Source organism: Apodemus sylvaticus, chromosome 13 (genome assembly GCF_947179515.1).
Source record: "Apodemus sylvaticus chromosome 13, mApoSyl1.1, whole genome shotgun sequence".
In the NCBI taxonomy this organism is placed as follows: Eukaryota; Metazoa; Chordata; class Mammalia; order Rodentia; family Muridae; genus Apodemus; species Apodemus sylvaticus.
In genome coordinates this window covers 41,171,668-41,187,808 of record NC_067484.1, presented here as the reverse complement: position 1 = coordinate 41,187,808, position 16,141 = coordinate 41,171,668, and the positions used below count along the sequence as shown (strand labels likewise).

The 16,141-nt window shown below is 43.4% G+C and overlaps 1 pseudogene; it reads left to right on the top strand.

Moving 5' to 3' along the window:
• Nucleotides 1-586: 586 nt before the first annotated feature.
• LOC127663629 (phosphoglycerate mutase 1-like) lies at nt 587-15,100 on the top strand (annotated as a pseudogene).
• The last annotated feature ends 1,041 nt before the right edge of the window (nt 15,101-16,141 follow it).

Here is a 16,141-nt window from a genome sequence, read left to right as displayed (position 1 = left end):
CTGGCTATGCTCTCCCTTTTATCTACAATAAACTTTCTCTTCCACTATGACCAGGAGCAGTCTTGGCCTTTCCTTGTATTGTTTTTTCACTGTGGCTGTCTATGACTTTGGCTTGAAACTATGCTAACTACCCTACTTTTAGTCAACATGTGGTCGAATGCATTGGTTCCCTTTCCATTGTCTTGTCTTGATGGGTGCAAGGATGTATACGAAACCATGTTAGGAATGAGCACATTTCTGAGCATGCTCAACTTAACACACACATTTGGAGCATGCTTAGTTTTAGATCATAGTTTACAAAGAAAAGTTTGGGAGAGCTGGCTCAGCAGTTAACAGATCTTGCTCTAACAAAGGACCTAGGTTCAGCCAGCGCCCGCGTGGAGGATCACAGCTATTTATAATTCCAGGGGATTCTCTCTTCTTGCCTCCAGGGACCACAGGCATACATGTGGTACACAGACATACACACAGGCAAAACACTCATAAATATAACACAAACCAGTTTTTAAAAGGAAAGATGGCGTGCACATTCAGACATGCTCACTGCAAGGTCTAAGAACACCAGCTCAAAATGGAAAGAGCGGCCATGAACGCCTTGGCCTGTTCTGCTCTATGTTATAACGAGCAAGGTTAGGTCTGGGTGGCCTAAGAGAATTAGATGTGGTGATTCAGTGACCTTGGCTGGTCCTTTCTAAGTTTGCTCCAGCAAAGAAGCAAAGGGCACGTGGGATATACCGTGATCCGAACACTGAGGAAGCCCAGGCAAGAGGAATATAAGTTGGAGGGTAACCTTGGCCGTGCAACAAGACGCTGTCTCAAAACCAAAACAACAGAACTCACAAAAGGATTGTGTTGACATTTCTATTGGTCAGCCCTGTTGAAATCAAGATGAACCTGGTAAGAAAGAGATGCCCAGTTCTCTGGAATGCTGACAAGACACTACAGATCAAAGATAAGCCCTAAAAACATGAAGGGACTTGCTACAATGGAGAAGTGTCCCGGCAAGATGTCTCCTCTCTGGAAATATTGTGCTTTGTGTCCCTAACATCTAAGGGAAAAGCAGAAGGCTGAGAGGAGGGTGTAGCTCAGGGGTAAAGTACTCGCTTAGGAAGTGTGAGTTAGATCATCAACACTAGAGGCAAAAGGATAAGGATAGAAGGAAGACAACAATGTTGGTGTTGGAGCTTCAGGAAGGATTCCTTGTTATTCTCTTTGGGTGGAGAGGACACTGTTCCAATAAAAGGGTCGACATGGATCACAGACCCGGCCAATGATGTGCCTGGAAAGAGCTCTGTGGAATCATGAATGATTGGAAGAATCGGTAGGATAGTGACCAAGAAGGGCTACTAGGCCAGCAAGATGTGATGGCGCACACCTTTGGTCCTAGCACTTGGGAGGTTGGGAGGCAGAGGCAGGCTGATATCTGTGAGTTTGAGGCCAGCCTGGTCAACATAGTGAGTTCCAGGAGAGCTAGAGTTACCTAGTGAGAGCCTGACTCAAGAAAAGAGAATTCCAGAATTCTCTTCTCCTGGACCCATCTAAGGCGTGCTCCACCTTAAAGAAGAAGACGGACTTGGACAAGCTGTCCTCTGACCCCCAGCCCATGCGTGGCATGCCCCTCTCCCCAACAAATAATTGTAATAATTTTTTCCTAGAGTACCATTAAGGCACACCAAAACTAAGTATGCTAGATGAGGCACCAAACAAGAGTCAGAAACACATGGGCCTGGACATGGCTCTGCAGTTAAGAGCACTGGCTGCTCTTCCAGAGATCTGGGTTTATTCCTAGTACATACATGGCAACTCACAACTACTGTATGTAACTCTGGTCCCAAGGCACCCACTGCCTTCTTTTAACCCCCGGGGGACCAGGCATGTATGTGGTATACAGACACATATGTAGGCAGAACACCTAAACACATAAAATAATAATTTTTAAATTTTATTGTAAAATTTATTTTAAATGATTTTTTTTTTAAATTAAAAGGAAACATCACCTAAAGTGGTTCAGCTTTTGGCCTTGACCACACCAGTTCTTACACAGTTAGTTGTGCTCTAAACAGAATAGCACAAGTAGCTATGAATGAGGTCATCAGTGTGGACCCTCAGCAAAGCTGACCTAGCTCCTGCCGCTACTGCGATTGTAACCGTCAGTAGGGAAAAGCAGTTCAGAGGCCTCCGTAGAGGACAGTCCTTTGAGAAAACCAACCAGCCACTTGTGGAGGCGAAAGGACTGCTTGAGAGCCTTTCACAGAGCAACAAGGAAGTATTCATCCTGAGATGATTGCGTTTGTCCACAGCTTGGGCCCAGCTGCAACAAACCATTCAGGCTGTTTATGTTCATTACACTAACTCTCCTCTCCAGACGACTCAGAGATTACACCAGTCAGAATCCTGGCAAATCAGACACCAGCTGGAGTGGCATTACCGAGAGAAATGATTGGCGCCAAGTGGCACAAATGTTTAACTGGACCAGATGCTATTACTGTCCCCCTAAACCATCTTCCCAGGTTGGCTGTGTTGGATGTCATGTTCCTCTCAAGAAGCTTACTTCCGGCTGAGGGAAGCTGTCTGTACCAGGTACATCTGGAAAGTTACTGCATTCCTCCCCACCTGGTGGATTCTCTGGTATCATTAACTGACTGATGCCAGGGTGTAGGTCCAACCCCCTTGCTTCTGGGAGGGCTCACCGAACTTTTATGCTCCAGTTCCCAAGGGTGCAAACTCAGTGGTCAGTCACAGACTGCATCTCCTAGCCTCTCACAGTGAAAGGAGGCCACATGAAAAATGTAGAAATGTTTTCACAGAAGTGTGAAATTGGGGACTGGAGAGATGGCTCAGCAGTTAAGAACACTGACTGCTCTTCCAAAAGTCCTGAGTTCAAATCTCAGCAACCACATGGTGGCTCACAACCATCCGTAATAAAATCTGACGACCTCTTCTGGTGTGTCTGAAGACAGCTACAGTGTACTTAGATATAACAATAAATAAATATTTTAAAAAAGAAAAAAAGGAAAATGTGTGAAATAGCGGGGCAGTGGTGGCACATGCCTTTAATCCTAGCCCTTGGGAGGTAGAGGCTGGCAGACTTCTGAGTTCAAGGTCAGCCTGGGCTACCGAGTGAGTTCTAGGACAGCCAGGGCTATACAGAGAAACCCTGTCTTGAAAAACCAAGAAGGAAAGAAAGAAAGAAAGAAAGAAAGAAAGAAAGAAAGAAAGAAAGAAAGAAAGAAAGAAAGAAAGAAAGAAAGAAAGAAAGAAAGAAAGAAGGAAAGAAAGAAAGAAAGGAAGAAAGAACAAAAGAAAGGTGTGAAATGAATTGTATTTTCCCAAGGCCAAGAGAACTGAGGAATCTTCCACACCTGTTCTTTCCCTGTCTTTTTTTGGATTTGGTTTTTTTGAGACAGGGTTTCTCTGCATAGCCCTGGCTGTCCTGGAACTCACTCTGTAGACCAGGCTGGCCTCGAACTCAGAAATCTGCCTGCCTCTGCATCCCAGAGTGCTGGGATTACAGGCGTGCACTGCCACGGCCCAGCTAGTTCTTCTTCTTCTTCTTCTTTTTTAAAGATTTATTTATTATATGTAAGTACACTGTGGTTGTCTTCAGACACTTCAGAAGAGGGTGTCAGATCTTTGTTGTGGATGATTGTGAGTCACCATGTGGTTGCTGGGATTTGAACTCGGGACCTTCGGAAGAGCAGTAGGTACTCTAAACCACTGAGCCATCTCTCTAGCCCCCCTGTCTTCTAACTATCTGTAAGGCTATGGAAGTGTGGAAGCCAGGAATAGGGAGATCCTGGGTTTCTGAATCATTAAGCAGAAGGCTGTCATAAGCCAGGAGCATCCGTTCTGGTAACCGAGTAATAACTGACCATCAGTTGTCTTTAGCCACCAGATCAGGAGTTGTTATGGCAACAGGGTCCCACTCTGACCTTTGAACTCTAATGAGATTGCCGATGTTCTAGGGAATCAGCCTGATGCGCCCCAGATCAGTTCTGTTACGGAATCTCTATTATACTTCCTCAGAGAAGTCACTGATTGGTGTAGTGTGGTGGTTTATATATGTTTGGCCCAGAGAGTGGCTATGTTAGGAGGTGTGGCCTTGTTGGAGTAGGTGTGTCATTGTGGGTGTGGGCTTAAGACCCTCACCTTAGCTACCTGGAAGTCAGTCTTCCAGTAGCAGCCTTCAGATGAAGATGTAGAACTCTCAGCTCTGCCTGCACCATGCCTGCCTGGATGCTGCCATGTTCCCACCTTGATGATAATGGACTGAACCTCTAAACCTGTAAGCCAGCCCCAATTAATTGTTTATATAAGACTTGTCTTAGTCATGGTGTTTGTTCTAAGCAGTAAAACCCCAACTAGGAGTTGTTTCACCTGAGAGTTACATTACTAGTCTCTCCAGAGCCCTCTAGTAAACATAGTGGTCAAAGGCAACTGGGTCAAAGGGACTGGATTCCAAACTTGGTTCCTCTATCAGCCTGCTTAGGGTCTGGTTTAAATAATTTAAAAAATGATAATTTTGTCGGCATGTGTTTATGTTCACCAAGTACATGTCAGGTGCATTCAAAGGCCAGAAGAGGAAATTTGAATCCCCTAGAACTGAAGTTACAGAGAGTTGTGAACCAACATGTGGTTGCTGGGAATCGAACTCTGGAAGAGCAGCCTGTACTCTTAACTCCTAAGCAATCTGGCCAGGCCCTGGTTTGAATAAGTTTATTTTGGGCTTGGAGAGATGGCTCAGGGGTTAAGAGCACTGGCTCTTTTCCAGAGCTACTGAGTTCAACTCCAAACAGCCACATGGTGGATCACAACCATCTATAACTGTAGCAGCGTACGATCCCATGCTTTCTTTTGGTGTGTAGACATACACCCAGACAAAATACCCATATACATAAAATAAAGAAATATTTTTTAAAATATACGTTGTTTAGCCTCAGTTCCATCAGTTGACATAAGACTTCAAGGGACCTTTTTCTAGCGTGTGTGTGTGTGTATGTGTGTGTGTGTGTGTGTTTAAACTGTACTTTGTGTTTGTGTAGGTTCAAGGTCAGCTTTGGGAGTCAGTTGTACTTTTAACCTTGTTGAGGCAGAGTCTCTTGTTTCTGTGGCTCTGTTATATATTAGCTGGCCCATGAGCTTCTAGCTAGTTCTCCTGCCTCTGCCTCTCACTCACTGTAGAATTATAGGTGTAGGTATATACTACTACGTCTAGCTTCTTTTTCTTAAGATTTCTTTATTTTATGTATATGAGTACACTGTCACTGTCCTCAGACGTACCAGAAATGGGCATCGGATCCCAATGCAGATGGTTGTAAGCCACTATGTGGTAGTTGGGAAATTGAATTCAGGACCTCTGGAACAGCAGTCAGTGCTCTTAACCACTGAGCCATCTCTCTAGTCCTGCTTCTGGCTTTTTACCTGGGTTCAGGAATCAAACTCAGGCCATGAGGCTTGCACACCTAGTGCTTTGATCCACCAAGCCATCTCCCCATCCCTGCAAATAGTTTTTGACAGAAACAGGAGGAAGGGGAATTAAAAGTTTGAGCATGCTAAATAATGCACAGAACTACTCTGTAATACGCAAACCTTTTGATTACTCAGTATCTTCTCTTATTGGACTTTAGAATTAGGAGATACCATGCATGATCTTGGCTTTTGCTGCCAGAGGCGAGCTGACTGGAAGTTTCAATATTCTGTTCACTTAAAGACATAATTGGGAATGATTTATGCTACAGAGAAGCCTTAAAGAGAGCCAAGAAAACCCAATGGGAAACGGCTGCTTGGCAACTCCAAAGTCAATCAAGGCACCTGGCCAGGATCATGTCACCAGTGTACAGTCTGGGCTGAGGATGGATCCAGCATTGAGTTATAAGCTGAGCGAAGGTTTGTTTCCTTTATAAACAAGCAGACACGGCTATGTTCCTATAAAGTTGGATTTACCTCTATCAGTAATCACTTGCTTGAAAAAACGAACAAACTAAAGAAATTACTTTAGAAAGCATACACTTAGTAAAGAAAACTTTCCACAGGCCAGCACAGATAATCTGCTCCTCTGAATCACAGGCTTGTTGCCTTAGGTCTGTATAAGAAATACAGAGTGGATAAAATAGGCATATCAGCACAAACTTATCATTCCAGCACTTGGGAGTCTGGGAGCAGAGTTCAAGGTCATCCCTGTGATTTGGAGGCGACCTGTGCTTCATAAGACCTTGACTCAACAAAACAAAACAATCAAACAACTACAATACAACAAACAATACAATGGGAAACCTAACAGGAGAGCCAGATCCAGCTGGGGCTGGAAATGAAACTGTAGACAGAATGTTTAAAGAACATTTAACTGCAAGGAAGACCTTTGAATAAAACCAGGCAAGGAGGGAGCAAATGATTGATCTTGACACTCAGGAATGAGCTTTGAGGAAGTGTCTCACAAAGGCCCAGAAAGAGTTTGTTGTATTCAAACATCAAATACCAAGAGGGCCGGAGGGAGGCAGTGGAGAGGCACAGTGAACTGTAAGGCACTGTGAGAGCTGGAACTTTTGCTGGAAGCCAGAATATATAGTAGTGGAGTAGGGCAACCTGAATCCTTTATCAAGAAGACTCTCTGACTACCTGGACATGAACGCTGCAAGTCAGGGTAGAAGTTGGGGAACTAGGAGGGAGACTGCCATATTTGGTAGTCTCTTGGTGGGGTCCTATGTGCAATGACAAGGCATTTGCTCCCTTCCGTCTCCATGGGAAAAGCCATGCAATAGGATGCCATGTGCAAAACCAGTTATACATACGGTTTAAGGGTAGAGCTGTGCAGTGGGCCTTGCTAAGTGGTACAGTGCACGGTTAGTGTGCACAGGTCTTGGGTTCAATCCCAGGCATCAAAAAGCAAAACAAAACTCTATTATGCATTGAGTATAGGTTGTAAGAGAAAAAGGAGTGGGAGGGAATGTAAGGATAAAGGTTATTCTTTAGCAAAGAGAAGAGATATAGCAAATTAGGAGAGAAGGAGCTTTTAGAAGATGGGATTGGGCCTGGAGAGATGGCTCAGCAGTTAAGAGCACTGACTGCTCTTCCAGAGGTCCTGAGTTCAAATCCCAGCAACCACATGGTAGCTCACAAACATCTATAATGAGATAGGATGCCCTCCTCTGTGTGTCTGAAAACAGCTATTTATATATATTAAATAAATAAATCTTTTTTGTTGTTGTTGTTGTTGTTGTTGTTTTGAGACAGGGTTTGTCTGTGTATCCCTGGCTGTCCTGGAACTCACTTTGTAGTGAAGATGGGATGGAAGGAGACAGTAAAGGGATGGAAAATACGGCCTGACTCTGGTGACCCCAGGAAATCAGGAGTTTAAAATGCAATCTTGCTTTGTTAGAAACTAGGTAAAAGGTCACATTCCAGAGCCCGCCCTTTGTTTAGACCTAAGGCCTTGAATAGGTGATCCTGGCCCCATAGGGTAACTGGAAATGGGCTAAGCTTATCTTGCTTCTGTAAACTTACTCCATTACCCCTAAGCAGGAGTTCACGCAGCTGTAGACATTATAGAAAACTAATTGGTCCACTGAGCGCGAGCTCCGATAATTTAAACTAATTGGCCTAAAAACTATAGAGTGGTACAAATCAATTGGCTCCCATTTTGCGGGCTCTCCATGCTAAGAAATGATTGGTTTGTGATTCGAGGGCTTTGTCGTAAACTTATAAAAGCTGTCTCAATTCGGCACTCGGGGTCCATAGTCATCTAACCCTGCGTGGTGCACAGCTATGGAACCCAGAATTCTGGAAATAAAGAAATCCTCATGCTATTGCATTGAGACCGTTTCTCTTGAGTGATTTGGGTGTCGCCTTCCGGGGTGTGGGGTGCTAGGGCACCCTCAGTTTTTGGGGTCTAACAACAGGAGTGAGTTAGGTTCCCAATGATAAGACCGTTCTAACCTTACCCAAAGTTTTGATTAGCATAGTCCTTTCTAGGACATCTTGAATTTTTATCTCAATGTTTCTTGCTTCTGTACTGTTATAGCTCAAATCCCAGAAAACACAGACGGTTGAGAAGTTGTGCTAATTACATATTAAGTTGTAATTAAATATTAGCATGACAAGTTTACTGAGGGTTCTCACATTTGGAGTTCCAACTACTTGGGTGGCTGATTAGAAGAATCAGGAGTTCAAGGCCAGTATGAGCTACACAATGATTCCTCATCTCAAAGGGGAAACAAAACGACAACAAATTGCCAAGTGGAGTGATACATGCTTTGTAACCCCAGTGGCTCAAGAGGTAGGACAGGGATCATGAGTTTAAGAGAGTCTGGGCAACACTGGGTGAGCCTCTCAGTACAATATTACATAACATGTAAACTATAAATCATAGCAAAACTCTTCATAAACTTTTAAAAGCATTGTAGTTTACAATATATAATTCTAATAAAATAGTTGCTATAAACAAATAAGCAATAGCAGCCACTCAATTGTAAATATAGACAGTGGATTTCAAGAGACAGTTCAAACGCGTATACAGGTACATGAAACGATTATGATGCTTTTTAAACATAAGGCACTCACTGTTGGCCCAAAGGCAAGATAAAGCTATGTTGAGGCAGCTCCTTCCTCATCAGATTGATAAAGATCAAAGACATTAGTCACTCAGGGCGTTGGCTGAGGTATTCTCATTTTTCAGCTTCTATGGAGAGTAATTTGGCAGCATCTGTCATCATCATTATTATTGTTTTGGGCTCTGGAAGTTGAACCTAGAGCTAGTCTGCATTCTAGGCACCCCCCAGCCCCAGTCACTCTATCATTATGACAGTAAAAACACAGGTAATTCAACTTCTAGATCTGTACTCTGGAGATACAGTCATGTATGTCTGAGAAGACAAATATGCACAGGATGGAAACAGCATATACATATATATATTCAATAATAATGGAGTGATAGTTAGATAAAGCATGATCTAACCACTATAAACATCCATTAAAAATAATAAGACAGCTTTGCAAGATGTATTATTATTAAGAGATAAATATATATGATTCAAAGGGGCAAAAAACCAAAAGGCAGAATGGTTTGTAAACTAAACTATCATTTGGGTAAAAATTAAGAGAGGTGGGATATATGCATCGTGAAATAACGCATCGTGCAAAATTATCTTGTTTTTCCTAAACAGCACGTTGTAACTCGAAAAGATTTGGTGTTGCGTGTATGTCTAAGTGTGTAGCCTCAAAAGAGAACGCAAAGGATAGTTTTCTCTCGAAAGAATATGTAAGAATACCACGTTATGTGTGGTAAGGGCATATCATTGGCTGATAAATAAGACTGACACTCAAAAGAAACTAGGAAATGGGAGCAAGAAAGAGGAAAGGTGGGAGGAGCCTTTGTTTTATTTATTTATTTATTTATTTATTTATTTATTTATGCTTATTTGTTTGTTTTTACCAATCATCAGAGACGAAAATTGTAGTAAACAAACTCTGAGACAAAACTAAGCAAGGAAGTTTATTGGCAAGTGGCTTCAGGAGACAGGCCTACAGAAGCAAGAGAAGAAACCTTGGTTGGGAAGAAAAGTGGGCCGCTGAGGCCTCAGGCCTGTGGTGGGCTCTCTAGTTAGGATAGTCTTTCAGTATTGTCCCAAATTAAGAAACAAACTGAATTTTGTATCCCAGTTCCTTCAGGCAGCCAGCCTTTGGCCTGAGGCTACCTCCCAGCAGGCTGCAGAAAGCCAGCTCCCAGCTGATGGCAGCTCTCACTGATTTCCCCATGGTGGCTTCAGGATTGGTTCCTGTGCCCTCAACAAGACCTTCAAATAATCCCAGCACTCTGGGATGCAGAGGTAGGCAGATTTCTGAGTTCGAGGCCAGCCTGGTCTACAGAGTGAGTTCCAGGACAGCCAGGGCTACACAGAGAAACCCTGTCTCAAAAAAACCCCAACATCTGCCACATTAAAATACTCCTGTATATCTACATAATTGGTGGGAACACTGGGCATCACTTTCTTGTGTTTTACTGGCTACATTACTATTACATCAGTTGATACTTCTACCTTGTAATTTCCCACACGTAGCATTTCATAGATGACAGACTAGACCATTAACTGTAGTCATGAAAAAGAAAGCCCAGTACTGCTTGTGGTATGTTTCAGAGTGAGGACATGGCATATTCTTTTTATTTTTGGTGGCAGAGTCTCATTTATTGTCATATAAACTTACCCCTAATGAATAAACCTATAATTAACCAAGCATCTAGTCAGGTTGGGGATGGAGAAATGGCCTCTTAATATTCCTTGATTTGTTCTTCCTATGATCAAAACAAAACAGTGTCTGACACTCATGAGGCAGGAGGATTTCTGAGTTCGAGGCCAGCCTGGTCTACAGAGTGAGCTCCAGGACAGCCAGGGCTATACAGAGAAACCCTGCCTCAAAAACAAAAACAAAAACAAAAAAGCAAGCAAGCAAGCAAGCAAGCAAGCAAGCAAGCAAGCAAGCAAGAAAGAAAGAAAGAAAGAAAGAAAGAAAGAAAATATAGATTTATTTTTAAATAGCACCCCATGTGTACACACGCAGTGTTCCTGGATTTAATCATTGGCACCAAAATAAATAGGAGGAGGGGGAAGAGGAGAAGAAAGAGGAAGAAGAGAAGGAGGAGATGGGTGAAAGGGAGGAAGGGGAAAGGAAAGGGAAGCGCTGGAGAGATCTCAGTAGTCAAGAGTACTTGTTACTCTTTCCCAGCACCTCGGTTCAATACCTACAACCCACATCAGGCATTTCACAGGTTGCAACTGTTGTTCCATGAGTTCTAAGCCTCTCTTATGGCCTCCACAGGCTCATGCATGTACATGGTACACGCCCAAAAAGGCAGGTACACATACATGCGCATAAATTGAAATTAAAAAAATTATTTTGAGAACTTTTCTGTCTTGGAACTCTCTGTAGAGGAGGCTGGCCTTGAACTCATAGAGATCTGCCTGCCTCTGCCTCTCAAGTGTTTGGTAGATTAAAGGTGTATGTCACTACTAGCAGCTTTTTTTTTTTTTTTTTTTTTTTTTTTAAGGAAGAAAAAAAGTAAAGAAGAAGGCAGGGGATATAAGCCTAGGAACTTACTACTAGAGCTTTTTTTTTTTAAATAATTGATTCTATTACTAATTCATCTAGCTTTTTATCTTAATGTAGATGAATTTTAATCCAGCAACATGGCTGCTTTGACAGGGATCACATCCTTTTGGGTCTATATGATCTACCTATGTGCTGGATTACAGTATGATCTGGCCAGAATACAGACCTGACTTTACCACGTACCTTTAATCACTAAAGGTAGAAGAAAGCAGCCAAGTTTAAAAATGACATCTAACTGAGGGGCAGACAAAGTGATTAATCAGAGAAAGATTTGACAAAATGAGTCAGAGATAGGCTACATCTAACCTTCACAAGAACAACACAGAAAAGAGAGGCTATTTAAGAGCAACACAGCGAGAGAGTCAGCCAGTTAGGAGTCAGTTGAGTTCAGTGCAGTGGAGTTGAGTTAGTTCTGTGCAGTTCAGAGTAGAATACGGTCAAGTTCTGTTCTGTCAGTTGGGGAAGTAGTACAATGGAGTTGAGTTCATTTGTGAGTTTGTGCAGTTCAGTGGAGGCCTGCAGAGGCAGTTGAAGCCAGAGAATAAAAAGGAGCCAGGCTATTAGAACAAATTGTCAGAGTTAGTTTGAGGCCAAACAGAGCAATTCAGTGAGATGCTAAGAGAAGCCAGTTTACATCAGTCAGTTTGGAAAGGAGTTTGAGCCAGAACAGTTGAGATGAATTAGTCAGTCAGAGTTCAGAAAGAACTAGAAGGGGTGAGCTTATTCAGCAGCAAGTCTCCTAGATGACAATTACATCTGGTGAATAAAAGTTACTTTTACATCTCAAGCTCATGTTCACTGCCTTAGACAAATAAGCCAGAGTTAAACAACTTAACTTGTTGGTGAGTGAATGTTATTAGGCCCGATGCAGATCATATAGCTTTGTACGATGATGTAGGAAAGGAAGGCAGCACCCGAAGTCATGCTCCAAACTAACCACTATTTCCTTCTGTTGTTTTCCTAACACCTTGGCAACCTTCTCATTTCTTTCTTCTGAGGTGTTCATCCAGTTGTTCTCTGAGTACATGACTCCCTGCAGTTACTTCATTCAGAATAGGGTATTTATTAACCACGATCATTATAGCATGAAAACCCAAAACAGGCCTATCTTCCTTATCAAATGCTCCAAAATCCCTCAAATAAGGTAGTGCTAATAACGTTTCTTCAAGTAGATTGGTTTTTGTTTGTTTGGTTTTGCTTTTGTTTTTTTGTTTTGTTTTTTAGGCAGGGTGTGTGTGTGTGTGTGTGTGTGTTTAGTCTTGGATGTATGAAACTAGCTCTGTAGACCAGGTTGACCTCAAACACACAGAAATCTGTATGCCTTTGCCTCCTGAATGCTGGGATTAAAGGCCTGAGTCACCACCCACAGCTAAGGTAGATTGTTCTTAGAGAAGACAAAAGGGAGACAAATTGTGTAGAACAGGGATATGAAGAACAGAATCTGTTGACTTTCCAATGTAATATGGCTGCCCCAGGTTTTTGTTGATAAATCCCAAGTGAATATACAGGAAACTTGGTGAAAAGGTTTGTGAACACTGCATCAGATTTTATGATCTGAGATTAGACTAGTCCAGTGGACAACTGTACAGAGAAGGTCAAAGGTCATAGGACACATGTCTTATTCTAACATGTGTTCAGAAACGAGCGGGACTCATATTATCTGTCTCTTACAATGCTGGAGAGGCGTGACAGGATTTGATGGGTGGCGGTAGTGATGTCAGACCATCTGCACAGGGATAGGTCCTCTCAGCAATCAATTGGTCTCCTCTTGTAAAGATTTTCAGGATTCACCAGAATAAACGCATTTTTTTCTTTTTTGGTTTTTTGTTTTTTTCGAGACAGGGTTTCTCTGTATAGCCCTGGCTGTCCTAGAACTCACACTGTAGACCAGGCTGGCCTCAAACTCAGAAATCCACCTGCCTCTGCCTCCCAGAGTACTGGGATTACAGGCGTGTGCCACCACCGCCCGGCTGAATAAATGCATTTTAATACAAGGCAGTGGTCCCTTGGTATATTTACTTATTTATTATAGTTTATTTATTTATCCTGTGTGTCTGTATATGCGTATATGTCACACAGAAGTAACCATTGTGTGAGACGTGCGAGTGTTGCGTGCATGTTACTGATGGATGTCAGAGGACAACTTACACAAGTTGGTTCTTCTATTATAGGCAAGCAAGGACTGATCCTCAGCCCAAGATTCTAAGTCACATTTCTCCTCTTTTGCATCTTAAAATACCCAATTGATATTTATAATAAATTTTGGCCAGATCCCAATAGTAACAGATTTTATTGCTTGTTCTGTGTATGTTGAGTTTAACTGCCTTTTAAAATGTGGTTAAGAAGATTACAGCATGCATTGGCACTGAAAATAGAAGGTATTGATTGAATAGAAAGCTTTGGAAGCAAAGCAGAAAGATATAAAACAGATATTTCCACGGCAAATGTTATTGCTGTAAGAATTGCAAGTCTGCACTGTCTCATGAGGAACAAGAACCTCAGACTTTATAGAATGCATAAAATCAAGGTCTTGAAAAAGATGAGCTAGCACACACTTGGGATGCTTTGAATAGGCATGGCTCAAGCATTTGAATGTTTGGCTCATGGAGTGGTACGACTAGGAGGGTGGCCTTGCATGTCACTGTGGAGGTAGGCTTTGAGGTCTCATATATGCAAGCTATACCCAGTGTAGCACACAGTCTCCTTCTGCTGTCTAAGGATCAAGATGTAGAACTAACTCTTGGCTCTCCATGTCTGCCTGCACTCTGCCAGGCTTCCCACCATGATGTTAATGGGTTAAACCTCTGAAACTGTAAGCCACCTCAAATGGTTTCCTTTATAAGATTTGCTGTAGTCATGGTGTCTTTTCACAGCAATAAAACACAAACTAAGACAACACGTGTAATCCCAGCACTCAGGAGTCGAGACAGGGTATTAGTGAGTTTAAACCAGCGTGGTTTATAGCAAGTGTCTGCCTTAAAAATAAGTAAGACAGTTGGGAGAGTGGAAAGATTTTGCGTAGGGGCAGGGACTGGAGAGTGCAAATGCGCAGGCGCGACGGAGGTGGGCAGTATGAAGAGCATCTCAGAGATCCTAAGTTGCTGTAGCATCCTCTGCTGCCTAGAAGCTGATGCTGATCCCTCACAGCCAGCTAGAGCGCCTGGAACCTGGAGAGCCGCTTCAGCGGCTGGTGCTGGTACAAGCGACGCCGACCTGAGCCGGTCAGGCCACGACGAGGTGAAGTGCCGCGGGCAGGCCATGGGAGATGCTGACTATGAATTTGACGTCTGCTTTACCTCTGTGCAGAAGAGCAATCTGGACCCTCTGGGCAGTCCTGAATGCCTTTGACCAGATGTGGTTGCCAGTGGTCAGGACCTGGCGCCTCCATGAGCATCACTACGGGGGCCTAACAGGTCTCAATAAGGCAGAAACTGCTGCTAAGCATGGTGAAGCATAGGCAAAGATCTGGACCCAGTCTTAGGATGTCCCACCACCTCCAATGGAGCCTGACCATCTCTTCTACAGCAACATCACCAAGGATTGCAGGTACGCGGGCAGACCTTCCTGAGGACCAGCTACCCTCCTGGGAGAGCCTGAAGGATACTACTGCCAGAGAGAGCACTGCCCTTCTGGAATGAAGAAATTGTCCCCCAGATCAAGGAGGGGGAAAGGGTCTTGATTGCTGCCCATGGCAACAGCCTTCAGGGCATCGACAAGCATCTGGAGGGTCTCTCAGAAGAGGCCATCGTGGAGCTGAACCTGCCAACCTGGGCATTCCTGTCGCCTCTGAATTAGACAAGAACTTGAAGCCCATCAAGCCCAGGCAGTTCCAGGGAGATGAGGAGACCGTGACGGTGCGGTGCGTAAAGCCATGGAAGCTGTGGCTGTGCAGGGCAAGGTGAAGAAGGGAAGGCAAGGAGGGACTCCTACCGGGACCCCCTCCCTCCCTGCCGGTTCCTGCCAGCCTGATGACTGCAGGTCCCAGCACCTGCCACACTGACATCTTTACGATCTTAAGTTTAAGTTGTAGCTGCTGATGGGGACCTGTGGCTCCCATTTTCATTGTAGCATATTATTCCCTGCACCTGCTCCCTTCATAAAATCTTGTCAGAATAACACCTCTGGGGGTGCGGGTTCTTGGTCCACATCCAGGGACGGCTCCCTGTACCAGGAGGGTTGAGAGATAGTAATTATAGTTTTTCTTAGTTCCACGTTTACTAAGGGTCTGCTTAGGAAGAAATCCAGGAGGAACTGTGCTATGGTATGACCAAGGAGGAGAAGCTGTGGTCCAGTTTTGTCCCTGGAACCTGTCCGGCACTCTTCCCCAAAATTAGGTAGCTGGGGGCATAGTTCAGTGGATAGTGACGGTGGTTTTAATCCTATTTTCTCTCCAACCCTAAAGGAGTTGCTGAGCCTAGCACATTGGGATTAAGCTTGTCAAATCCATGTGTTACATTTACTTTTACAAAAACAAAGTATATACACATATATCAGCCCACAGAAGTAACTCTGAGGGTGCTAGTGGCAGTTGAAACAGTCCTATGTGGTCAGCAGACAATAAGTCATTCGTCATATCCAATGGGATAAACCCCTTGTACCTCTCGATGTGTTTGGATCCCTTTGCCTTGTTTTGTGGAGGTGAAGTGCCCTTGATCACATTCAAGGTTTTGTCTTTCGCTGTCTGAATCACATTTCAGCTGCTTGACCCTACTGTGTGGGTTCAGAACTCCTTTGGGCATAACAACTAAGTCTCTTTCTAGATTAGTATACTAAAGGAGTCATATGCAATAAAAAAAAATGATAAGTAAGACACAGTGCCAAGCATGGTAGCACAGTCCTTTGAATCCATCACTCAGCAGATCACTAACTTCAAGAAAACCTGGTCAATAGAGCAAATTACGTGACAGCCAGAGCTACACAGGGAGACCCTGCCTCAAATAAATAAACAGGTACAAGCAAGGAAACTAGATGTGTGTCTGTACATATGTATGTGCCTTTGTATGTGTATATGTAAGTATATGTATATGATGTATATGTAATA